Raw genomic sequence first — 12,086 nt, 5'->3', positions numbered from 1 at the left:
CATGAACGTAAAAGAGACGCACTAGGTAGATTTGTTAAAGAGAAACCTAGTAGTTCGAAGCGTCTCGATTACCTTAATCTAGAAAGTCCGACTTTTGAAGAGTCTGTTTTTGAACGTCCTTTGACTGAGGAGAGAATCCATGTTGCTCTGATAGCGCCAGAAATGGCAACTTTGAAAGCTTTGTTGAATCCAACTAGGACTACTCGTCCTTCATGTATTAAGTTAGCTGAAATGGAGGCACCCTATGAACTGAAACCTGGGACCTTACAGATGCTCCCAATATTTTTAGGGAAAGAAAATGAAAACCCTTATTACCATGTTAGGGACTTTGAGGAAATTTGTAGTACTCTAAGAATTAGAGGCTTAGATGATGATGCTTTGGAACTTAGGTTATTCCCATTTTTCCTGAAAGATAAGGCCAAGTCGTGGATGTATAGTTTGGACTCCGAGTCAATTGAGACATATGAACAACTTACATCTGCCTTTTTCAATAAGTTTTTCCCTAGGCACAAAACATCGTCTATTAGGACGCAAATATGCACATTTTCACAACAAGAGGGAGAATCTTTATATAGGTATTTGGAAAGGTTCAATGATTTATTATCCCAGTGTCCTCATCATGGTTTAGAAAAGTTTAGGCTAGTTCAGATCCTTTATGAGGGTTTAGATTACTCCACAACGACCATGGTTGAGTCTCTATGCACTGGTGGATTTGAAAACAAAACTGTTGATGCAGCGATGGAATTTTTTAATGAAATCTTCGGAAAAACCCAATAATGGGAAAATAGTAGGCACCCCAGAAAACAATTCTTTTAAGTAGAGGAAACGTTAATAGGGTAGAAGGAGGATATGAATCAGATGCCAAAATTGCTGCTATAGCAAAAAGGTTAGAAGCCTTAGAAGTGGGCCAGACTAGTGGTAGAGTGGAGCCTTTTATATTGAAGTGCAGGCCAATGCTCTTTATAATAACACCATATTTGATAACCGTCAAAAGATTGACCCATATTCAGAAACCTATAATCTTGGTTGGCGAAACCATCCGAACCTTTCGTGGTCTAAGGGCCAAAGTCAAGGTCAGTTTAGTAACTCTAATGCTCCCCTAGGTTTTGTATATACTAAGAATCCTTCAGGACTATCTCAGTTTCAGAATCAGTCAGATAAGAAAATCCTAAGTTTAGAGGAATCTCTCGCCTTGTTAACTCAGCAAACTGCAAAATTTCAGTTATCCGTAGAACAGAGTCTACAAGCTAGTAACAGGATAGGACAAGAAAATAGTCAGGCTATTTCCGAGTTAAAAACCCAGGTTGGTCTGATAAGTGATTCTTTGAGATAAAAAGGTAAGTTTCCTAGTCAAACACAACCCAACCCTAGAGGAGTTCATGAATTAGGTGCAAAACCATCGAATCAATTGAATGCTGTTAGAACCCTTAGAAGTGGTAGAGTTGTAGACAATAAGGTAACCATGCCCGATAGTGAACATACTGTAGTTCAGCCCTCAAGATCTCACCTCTCAGGACCAGTAGCTGAAGAGACTGATAAAGTTTCTGATGATGTGAATTCGGTTCCCGAAAGGTATGATTTTAGGCCTAGAGACCCATTTCCTCAGCTATTAGTACCAACAAAGAAGGAAATGAACTTTAATGACATAGTGGAGGTTTTTAAGCAAGTTACCATAAAACTTCCCTTATTAGATGAAATTAGGAAAATTCCTGCTTATGCCAAGTTCCTTAAGGATATGTGTACGCGAAAGCGAAAACATAGCGTCCATAAGAAAGCCTTTTTATCTAGTCACGTAAGTTCAATCATTCAGAACACCACAACTCCAAAGTACAAAGACCCAGGTTCTCCTACCATTGCTTGCACAATAGGTAACTTCCGGGTAGAAAAAGATTTACTTGACTTAGGAGCCAGTGTGAACTTACTGCCATTCCATGTATACTTACATCTAGGACTTGGTGAAATGAAACCTACTCAGATGACACTGCAGTTAGCTGATAGGTCTGTTAAAATCCCTCGAGGTGTTATCGAGGATGTTCTTATTGAGGTCGACAAGTTTATTTATCCAGTAGATTTCATGGTCCTAGATACTCAACCTGTCCCTGACCCAGAGAACCAGATACATGCGATATTAGGTCGCCCATTTTTAGCTACGTCTAATGCGATCATTAACTGTCGAAATGATGTGATGAGTTTATCTTTTGGTAATATGACTATGGAGATGAACATTTTTAATGTCGGTAAGCAATCTCATGAGCTAGATGACACATGTGTTGAGGAGGTGAACATGATAGAATCCTTAGTTCAGGAGTCATTACTAAACATCTTGTCTGAAGACCCATTAGAAAGTTGTCTATCCCATTTTGGTTTAGATTTTGAAGACGATAGCACTATTGAACATGTGAATTCTCTATTAGATTCTACCCATGTGTTAGACACTGATAGATGGAAGCTAGGTTCGAACCATTACCAGTTTCTGATACTACCCTAATTCCTTCTTTAGAAGATCCCCCAAAGTTGGACCTTAAACCACTAGCCGATACTCTAAAGTATGTGTTTTTAGGCCCATCTGAGACTTTACCTGTGATTGTAGCTTCCGATTTGGATAGTGATCAGGAAAGTAGGCTAGTAAATGTACTTCAAGACAATAAGGAAGCTTTAGGGTGGACTATAGCAGACATTAAGGGTATAAGTCCTACTGTGTGTATGCATCGGATTCATTTAGAGGAAGACTCCAAACCTTCTAGAGAGATGCAACGTCGACTGAACCCTAACATGAACGAGGTAGTTCGAAAAAAGGTGCTTAAGTTGTTAGATGCGGGTATTATTTACCCAATTTCAGACAGTAAGTGGGTCAGCCCTATTCAGGTTGTCCCCAAGAAATCAGGTATCACTGTAGTCCAGAATGATAATAATGAATTAATCCCAACCCGAGTGACCACGGGATGGCGTGTGTGTATTGATTATAGTAAATTGAACAAGGTCACAAGGAAGGATCACTTTCCCCTTCCTTTTATCGACCAAATGCTAGAGCGATTAGCTGGACATAGTCACTATTGCTTCTTAGATGGCTACTCTGGTTATAATCAGATCGTTATTTCCCCAGAAGACCAAGAGAAAACCACTTTTACCTGTACCTTTGCGTATAGACGCATGCCTTTCGGGTTATGTAATGCCCCTGCAACTTTTCAGCGTTGTATGATGAGCATATTTTCTGATATGGTAGAACGGTTCTTAGAGGTCTTTATGGATGATTTTTCAGTGTTTGGTTCATCTTTCGATGAGTGCTTGCATCATTTGACATTAGTGTTGACTAGGTGTAAGGAAAAAAATTTAGTGCTTAATTGGGAAAAATGTCATTTCACAGTTAAATCAGGAATTGTGTTAGGGCACATCGTCTCTTCAAAGGGTATAGAGGTAGAAAAAGCCAAAGTTGACCTTATTAAGACTTTACAGGTCCCAAAAACCGTAAAAGATATTAGGTCATTCCTAGGGCATGCATGTTTTTACCGTCGATTCACTAAGGATTTTAGCTTGATTTCTAGACATCTTTGCAATTTGCTTGCAAAAGATGTTAAGTTTGTCTTTGATGATGCTTGTTTAGAGGTTTTTGAGAAGCTTAAAACTTTACTCACTACTGCCCCGATAGTACAGGCACCTAACTGGAATCTACCCTTTGAGATTATGTGTGATTCTTCAGATTATGCTATAGGCGTCGTTTTAGGACAACGAGAAAACAAATTACTTCATGTGATTTATTATACTAGCAAAACTCTGAATGATGCCCAAATGAACTACTCAACTACCGAGAAGGAGCTTTTAGCCATCGTGTTTGCCTTGGATAACTTTAGGTTATACCTATTAGGTTCTAAGATCATAATCTATACAGATCATGCTGCTTTGAAATACCTTTTATCTAAGAAGGATACCAAACCTAGATTGATTAGATGGATCCTATTGTTACAAAAAATTTCCACAGACCTTAGAGACAAAAAGGGTGCAAAATATATAGTAGCAGACCACTTGTCTAGGCTAGTTGTTAGTTCCCATAGTGATTCCCTTCCTATAAGGGTTATCTTTCCTGATAAACAATTGTTTACTATTTCCCAATCACCTTGGCATGCAAATATAGTGAATTATCTTGTTACTAGTCGAACCCCTCAACATTGGGGTAAGCAAGATCGTTCTAGGGTTTTAGCCGAGGTTAAGCATTTCTTTTGGGACGATCCTTATCTGTTTAAGTATTGTCCGGACCAGATTATTAGGAGATGTGTATCTGAGAGTGACCAGTCTAGTATTATGTCCTTTTGTCATGAACATGCATTTGAGGGTCATTTTAGTGCTAAGAAGACTGCTGCTAAGACTTTGCAGTGTGGATTTTACTGGCCTTCGTTGTTTAAAGATTCCCGTAGTCATTGTGTTTCTTGTGAGCGTTGCCAGAAGTTAGGAACCGTTTCCCGTAGAAATATGATGCCTTTGAACCCTATTTTAGTGATTGAGGTCTTTGATGTGTGGGGCATTGATTTTATGGGTCCATTTCCTATTTCATTTGGTTATTTTTACATACTTGTCGCTGTAGACTATGTGTCTAAGTGGGTTGAGGCGGTTCCGTGTAAAATGAATGACCACAGGGTCGTATCCAGTTTTTGAAAGAGAATATACCTACATGTTTTGGTACGCCGCGAGCTATAATTAGTGATGGAGCTTCACACTTTTGTAATAGACCGTTTACTCTTTCAATGAAACGATACGGTATTACCCATAAAGTAGCAACCCCATATCACCCACAGACCAGTGGTCAGGTAGAGGTTTCCAATAGGGAAATTAAACGTATTCTAGAGAAAACAATTAATCCAAATAGGAAAGACTGGTCGTCGAGGCTTACTGATGCCTTATGGGCCTACCGTACTGCGTTTAACACACCCATTGGAATGTCACCTTATCGTTTAGTGTTTGGCAAGGCATGTCACCTGCCTGTTAAGTTAGAGCATCGAGCCTATTGAGATATTAATAACTTAAACTTTTCACTTGACAAGGCAGGAGCTCAAAGAAAGCTCCAGCTCAATGAGTTGGACGAGATTCATAGAGATGCATACGATAGTGCTAAGGAGTATAAGAACAAAATGAAACTTGTGCATGATAGGAATATTTTACGAAAGTCATTTTCTCCAGGTCAAAAAGTTCTTCTGTATGCGTTTGCATATATTCCCCGGGAAGTTGCGATCTCGGTGGACCGGTCCTTTTGTGGTTTGTACTGTTTTTCCTCATGGCGCTATTGAGATTAAGACACCAGATGGTAGTAGTTCTTCGAAGGTTAACGGTCAGCGACTGAAGCCCTTTTTAGAGCCTTTTCCTACAAGTGATGTTGAGGAGGTCCCTCTGGAGGACCCTGTTTACCTTGATTGACCATCGAGGCGATTTTGTATGTTGTATAATATTTTTGTAGGTTTTTGGTTACACTTCACCCAGGTACTATCTTTCCGACTTCTCTCTTTACTATTTCCTCATGTTACTTATATTTTTGGTATTGTTCTTTGATTAGAAACATGGAGAACAATGTTAGATTTAAGTTTGGGGGTGGGGTAGAACTTTTTGTTACCTTTTTGTTGCAATAAATAAACTCCAGAGCCTAGAAATTTATCCCTATTAAGGATAGCACTAACCAATCTAAGTGGATGGAAGAATTTTGGTTGTAGGAGTTGAGGAACCAATCTGACTAGATGGAAACATCTAAAGAGTCTATTCATAAAAGCACAGAGCTCAGGTGTTAGAAATAACATGATAGTTTCACCATATCTCGTTGAGTCCTTTTCACTTCTGTTTTTATTTTGTTTTGTTTTTAAACTATGTTTCTCTAAGAGATTAGGTCGGGCTCACGATTCAAGTTGTTATCAATGCTAGGGCGAATTAGAGTGATTGAGATACAAAAAAAAAGAAAAGAAAAAAAAAAGAGACCAGACCAACTGGAATAAATTCAATAAAGTCGACCATTGGAACCCTTATATATGCCAGTTGTGTTGACCTAGAGTTAGGATTATCGACCACTGGTACCCTTATATATGCCAGTGTGTTGATATTAGTCAGACCGGTATCTCAGTCCATTAGGATAGGTTCATTTTGGCGGAGGCCTTCAGACAGATATAAGAAACACCGTTCACCTAGTAAACATCAAAACCATTTATGTTTTTCTCTATACCCATCTTCTTGATTTATCCATGTGATTAGTTTCGACTCCGGATATTGATGTCCATAGAGCAACTATCTGAGTAGAGCTCTGTCACTTATATATGAATTTTAGTATGCTTGAGTGCAAACTCGTGTACAACAATTGGAATTTCGCATCAGGGTACTTCCTCCTCTAGTCAATAAGTATGCCAACCAAGGAGATTCTTTAGTGCCTTCCAAGGTTCTGTGTAGATAGCTAGGGTCTGGAGTATAAAGGTTTTGTGGGTATACCTCTGGTAAGCCCTCCGGAGACAACACTCCTCCACTAGGGACACCTAGGGGTTTAAAGGCTTATTGCATGCGCTAAATGCAATCGACGATGCCTGTGACAATGAGTTAGGATTTTATTTCTATTTTATTTTTGCTCGAGGACTAGCAAATACTAGGTTTGGGGGTATTTGATAGACACATTTTTGTGTCCGATTTGTCTCGATTCTATATATTGTTGTGGCTCATTTTTGTACTTATTATGGTGTTTTATTTAGTTGTAGGTATTTTTGGCTAATAAACATTTTTGGAAAAAATTGACTCGAAAAGTTGACGGAAAGCACCCGGAGGACACTTGCTATTCGTACCCCCGGCTTGGATAAGGGGAAACCCCAGGACACCCCTTAAGGCAACTGCTAAAGGCACCCCTACTCTGGATAGGGGGCGCCATTTCTTCTTCACGGTTTCAAATCCAGAAAATTGGTGGGAAATATTTGGCAGTTTTGGCAATCGTGATTTGGAGGAGTTTGAGGTCGATAAAACCTCTGATTTTCATAGGATAGACTCCTTATGAGTCTAGGAATCTGATATGGGTGTTTAAATCGATTAGACTGGGCTCAATCGACGGATTTTTATCACAACAGAAATATATGGCAAGTCACTTGTGTGACCTGTTTTAGGGAATTTTAGAGAGATTAAAGTGATGTAAACCTTCCCAAAGATTTGTATCTATCTAAGGAAGAGTTTAGAATAAAAAGGAAAGCTCAGAAACGCATAGAAATTCTAAAACAAGAAATTGCCGCAACTTTGCCATGAAGAGAAGGAAAGAGATTTTGGAAGATTTGGGAGAGATTTAATCGGTATTTTTGATATAAATAGATGGCTTGGGTAATATAGAAGGGGTGTCGAGAGTTTGGGGACCTAAGGAGAGCCATAGAAGAAGAAATCAGAGCTTTACCAAACTCTGTTTCTGCTGCTGCTACTGCTGAAGAGGAAGAACGCGAAGAACATTGACGCACGGGAAATAGTCGCAGAACAGTGTCGTTGTTTAACAGCTGAAGAACATTAAGTTGTGCAGGACAGTCGTATTCTAGGGTCTTAAATTTCTGATCCTGTAACAGTTGATTAGTAACGTATATCTTCAGTATTGCAACACCAACTGTAACGGTGACTTCTGTAACATCTATACACCGTTGCAGATCTGCTGTTTTATATATTCTCTTCAATAAAACCACCTTTTGAGTCATGATTTATTGTTTTGAACCTGTTTTTGATATGAGGAGCTAAACCCCATTGCTGAGGCGATAGAGGAAGCTATTTTCCAACAAAAAGCGGTACAATCTATTTATTTTAATTTATTGCAATTATTATTATGATTATTTGCCTTGGATTATTATTGAATATGATTTTTATTTGAGTGATTGTGATCTATTTTGATGGAGTATGGTTAGTTTATAGACTCTTGATGCTTCATGCTTGGTATTTACAATTATTGCTTTTGAAAATCTACTTGTTGCAATAGTAAGAATCAAATTTAACATGAAAATTGCATGAATATAAATATTGGATTAAATCACTTTGAATTTGGAAAATAGTGGAATCTTAGCCTCAGTGTTCTTTTAATATTGATATCAACTTTGATTGAGTTTGTTATAATCTTTAGTGAGTTTTCTATTTTAATATTAGAATTTAAGTCTAATTAATATCCTTCACAAGTCTGAGAATCGAACCACTTTTACCACTATCTACAAATCACATCAATTAACAATGATAGGTCTTATTTTCTGATTGCAAAAACTTAGTCCTTAACTAACTGTTACCTCATTTTCAGGCCCGGGCAATAGTTTTCAGCTTTGGGGTACATCAGATACTGCGTAAGTTTCCGTAAGACTATTCTCTCCTTAGGACAATGGAGGCCTGAATTACGGGTATATTAAGTGATTGATTTTCTGAGTATTGTCTTTGAGTGATTACTTGATTAAGCTAAGCTACATATCACTTAAGAAGCTAGCTACTACAAGCATTTCCCGCCTTAGATTCATTTGAAGGGACACCGACATTTGAAGATCTGATTGAAAAGTTAAATCATCAAAGGGAATAATTACAAATCCGGAGGCAACACTGCTCTGCCAACAATTTTTATCATCACTTCTGCAACCTTGAAGTAGTTGTTTGTCTGTTTAAATTAATATTTACTTACCATACATGGTTTTCTTTGGTTTTGTAAATCAGTTGTGTAAAATTTTTGAATCCACTTTTTCATTTGATAAGTTCAAAAAGAAAAAATTAATTTTGTTCATGTGCCGTTACTGTGTTGGCCGTGCTTTGCCAAGAAACTCGCTTTTTTCCTTTTTGGTTAGCACTCTGCAAAAATAAACACCGCAGGTTACTCCTGGCCTTCCCATAACATTTCATATAGGCTTTAGGTGGTGAAATAATGCGGTTTGATAAATAAGCCAATGGACGCTGGCCGAAACTATACGTACGAGATGATCATGTCGTGGGCAGGGACGGACTCAGGTATTTAGTCAGGGTAAGGATGCCTTCTATATCTGGGATAAGGCGGCCGAAGGGTGCAAAAAAAATTTAGACAGTAAAAGAATGAAGTGTTGGCTTTTTTCTATCGGCTGGGATTATTCATTTTATTGTTCACAAAATAATAAGAGTTGCGTAATATATAACATTGGAAACACTCAGACTTTTAGTCGAATCCAACAGCATCATACTTGGTAATGGTACTGACCAGTAGTGGAGCCGTAGGCTAGCTTGAAAAAACTAAATGGGCTAGATAGTGAACTTATTTCTCACACGTATGAATTTTTACTGTGGGCTTAGCTAGGCTAAAATTTGTCTATGATCTATTTAGTGCTGGGCTAAACCCAAAAAATGATTGCTACCCATACTTAAAAATCTCTGTCTCAAATTTAAGGACGGGCTATAGCCCGGGTTAGCCCTTGCTAGGCCCGTCCCTGGTCGTGGGTGAATGAAATACAGAATCTGGTGGTGGTAGCTGAGGTCCGACCATGGTACCGTGATGGTAGGAGTCCGCAACTCGATTCCCAAATAAATTTGATTATAAAATATTATATAGTGCGGAGAAAAAACTTCTAATACCGTGGTTTGATTATAAAAATCGAAAATTGTCACCAGCGATGCTACACGGACCGTCCCTAAAAACCAAACAAAAATCGGGCACTCACATGTGATGGGCCCTAAGCTATTTGGGATTTGCAGGGGCTACATTTGGGGCCCATCATACGAAGGGTTTGGGAGTATACGGCTTTTGAATTATTGATTCCCATCTAAGAAAGCACCATTTGGTTATGCATAAAACAGAAAAAACTTCAACGATCACTTAGACACTTACCAATAACACCATTTAAAATCCTGGACCGTTACGGCACGTGTCATATTCTAGTCTAGAATACAAAACAAGGTTTGGACAAGTTAGGCATGATAAAGAGTGGTCAAGAGTTGTCTAGGGAGAAGATAAATCTATGGTCGTGGTTTATTCAAATTAAACATTATAAGTGTTTCAATTAATTTCTCATAATGAATGATTTATTAATTTTTCATTTAAATCATAAATATTTCCTTAATTAATCTAACATAACATATTTCTATCAATAAATTAAAGTAAAAAGTATTAATTATTTCTAAAAAAAAAAAAGAAAATTATGGTTTGTACAAAGACAAACACTTATGGGGCAATCCGAGAATTGAACTCGGGACATCTCGCACCCTAAGCGAGAATCATACCACTAGACCAATTGCCCGTTGGTAAAAATTATTTCAATATATAATAGTGGTGGTAGTAATGGGTGGTGAAAGCTATGGCGGGTGTTGGTGAGTGGTGGAGGTGGTAACAATGGTGGTGGTGGAAGAAATTGTGGAGGTGGATGGTTTTAGTAGTGGTGGGTGTTTATTTTTATTATTTTTCCTGAAGCAAAAAAAAATGACGAGTAACATTGTATTGTGAAAGATGTAGTTGGTTGTTTTAGACACGATTAATAAAGGTATGTACTAAACGATACCAAACCATATATAGCAAAATGATTATGAACATAGGATCAAATGGTGCCCCTGCTATCTTTGGTAACCGATCATGTGAATCATTGTTTCTAGTATTAAATGAAATTAATTGCAATACAAAAGAGAATATAACAAAAAAAACATTAGAGAATAAATTAATTAACGACCTAAGTTTTTCAACTTTATACATGACATTTGCGATTAATCGCCCAACATCCTTCGAGGGATGCGGTAGTTTTGTGGTTCTGACGGGTATTCGTGAGTAATAATATACTATGTTAATTTTGTGCCGCTACAAAACGGGTAACACTATAAAGTATAAGATGTGGTTGATCGTCTTAATGCTAAAATAAACTCGATTAAAATACAAGAAAATTTAAGTAAAAAACATTGAGATGTCACGTTATATAATAACTACTCTAAATTACATATTTAGTATCAAGATTCCGTATATCAATAGATAAACCTATGGTTGTATTGAGATCTCGTAAGTAGTGCTCAAGTTGGAGATCGGCTTTCTGAATGATTTTGAATACAATAAAACGCTCCCTCTCGGTTTCTCCAAGGAAAACCGAAATCTTTTCAAAAAACTAAAATAATCAATCGAACAACAGTTAGATGGAGCGCCATCACTACTACTGTATACTTCTCTGAACTGCTACATATCCAATGAAATTTCAACATATTAATTTGGTGATTTCGTCTTATCGTAATTCTTGATAAGGCATGCTATTAAAACTCTAATGAAGATTTTTTAAGGTATTTTCATATTACAATCAATCGAACAACAGTTAGATGGAGCGCCATCACTACTACTGTATACTTCTCTGAACTGCTACATATCCAATGAACTTTCCACATATTAATTTGGTGATTTCTTCCTATCGTAATTCTTGATAAGGCATGCTATTAAAACTCTAATGAAGATTTTTTAAGGTATTTTCATATTACGAAATTCTATTATAAGTGTTGTTTTATGCAAGTATTGGTTCAACTTGGGTTCTTCTATGTTTTTGTATCAGGTTAATGATCTTTTAAATTTGAATATATAAAATAACATAAGTTGATACATATAAGGTATTCTCTTTGTAACACCGGTGTTATTCCCTTCTTTTTACCCATTGGCACTCTATAATGATCGCGGATTTGTAGACATTATTTGACCAATATTGAGGTATTTGTTTAATCTCAATGCTGGTTAAACCTTATGTATTTTCTACAAATTGAAGGTGACAGAAGTTTGTGTCGTATTTTTCTCCGAAACGAATGATATTTCTTCAAAATGTTAGTTGAATTTATATCGACACAGATATCAATATGACTATATATGTTATTTAGTGTTCCAAATTACTTGAATAACACTAGATGTGAGAACGCCACTCATGCACTTATTAGCATAGTTGATGCAAAAGAAAATTATCCATGAATTTGTTCAATTTTGTGCTATCATTTTATGTTATCAAAATGATTGAGGAATGATCTTGCACATGTTCTGATTTACTTTTAGAAGTTTATTTTTCATCTCACACATATATATCTCAGTCTTCCAATATCCAAGAGTTCTCCAATTTTATAAAACTCTCACATTTTGCACAAAAAGAATAGTCTATAGTAGGGAAAATATT

At 37.1% G+C, this 12,086-nt stretch overlaps 1 non-coding gene and 1 pseudogene across 1 annotated transcript; both read right to left on the bottom strand.

Moving 5' to 3' along the window:
* Positions 1 to 526: 526 nt before the first annotated feature.
* Positions 527 to 626, bottom strand: LOC113319773 (annotated as a pseudogene).
* A 9,507-nt stretch (positions 627 to 10,133) lies between these two features.
* TRNAP-AGG lies at positions 10,134 to 10,205 on the bottom strand. Its single transcript has one exon. It is a non-coding gene; the product is annotated as a tRNA-Pro (tRNA).
* Between the last annotated feature and the right edge of the window lie 1,881 nt (positions 10,206 to 12,086).

This window comes from Papaver somniferum, chromosome 10 (genome assembly GCF_003573695.1).
Source record: "Papaver somniferum cultivar HN1 chromosome 10, ASM357369v1, whole genome shotgun sequence".
Classification (NCBI taxonomy): Eukaryota; Viridiplantae; Streptophyta; class Magnoliopsida; order Ranunculales; family Papaveraceae; genus Papaver; species Papaver somniferum.
This window is presented reverse-complemented; position numbering and strand designations above follow the sequence as displayed.